The following is a 798-nucleotide window of genomic DNA, read 5'->3' as shown; positions in this document are numbered from 1 at the left end:
ATTTATCTACAAGGGACCAATGTATGGCATCCAAGGGGTGGGCACATGTCCTAAGGCTAGGGAAATACAACCCTAGGTTGTACAAAGGTCATGGGCCCAAGTGAAGGTCGTGCATACCTTTTGACTCGATTTCTGTAACAAACTCCAACTACTTTGGAAATTGCATCATGGAATCAACCACCCACACCAATAAAATCATTAAATCAGTGAGATGCTATATATCCTCATAAAGAATGGGCAGGGAATGATTTGGGGAAAGGACATGATTTTCAAACATATGCGAAAGAAAGGCAATACATTCCCGAAAGTGCTCTTTTGATATCGAGCTCACATGCTCCCGGATGAACAATAAAATTAAATCAACTGAATTTCAATGTGATAAACACTGACGAAGGTTTCAACCATGCGAAATTTTGTGATGAATTGACATTCGTGGAGCTCTGGGCAAACACATAAATGATGCTCCAAAATGCTTCCGACAATAGTCTTTTCGGAGCATCGGTTTTGCTTTTTTGCCCATACCTCCATGAATGTCATTTCACCAAGAAATTTTCTATGCATGTGAAGAATTCATCAATGTTTATCATAAAAAAACAGAATTTTCGAAACTTTTTTACTATTCGCCAGGGTGCATGTGAGCTCAGGATAAAAAAACTCCATCTCTAGTTACACATTTTGTAATGCCCTGATCCAAATTCGCTCAATGCCTTGCCGACCAGTGGGTGGCCTACACATACATTGCACGCCTCTTGCATTTTCATTCTTACTTTGTGTAAAATTGTTAACCTGTGCTACGAC

This window comes from Triticum aestivum, chromosome 6A, assembly GCF_018294505.1.
Source record: "Triticum aestivum cultivar Chinese Spring chromosome 6A, IWGSC CS RefSeq v2.1, whole genome shotgun sequence".
NCBI classification, from domain to species: Eukaryota; Viridiplantae; Streptophyta; class Magnoliopsida; order Poales; family Poaceae; genus Triticum; species Triticum aestivum.
This window is presented reverse-complemented; position numbering follows the sequence as displayed.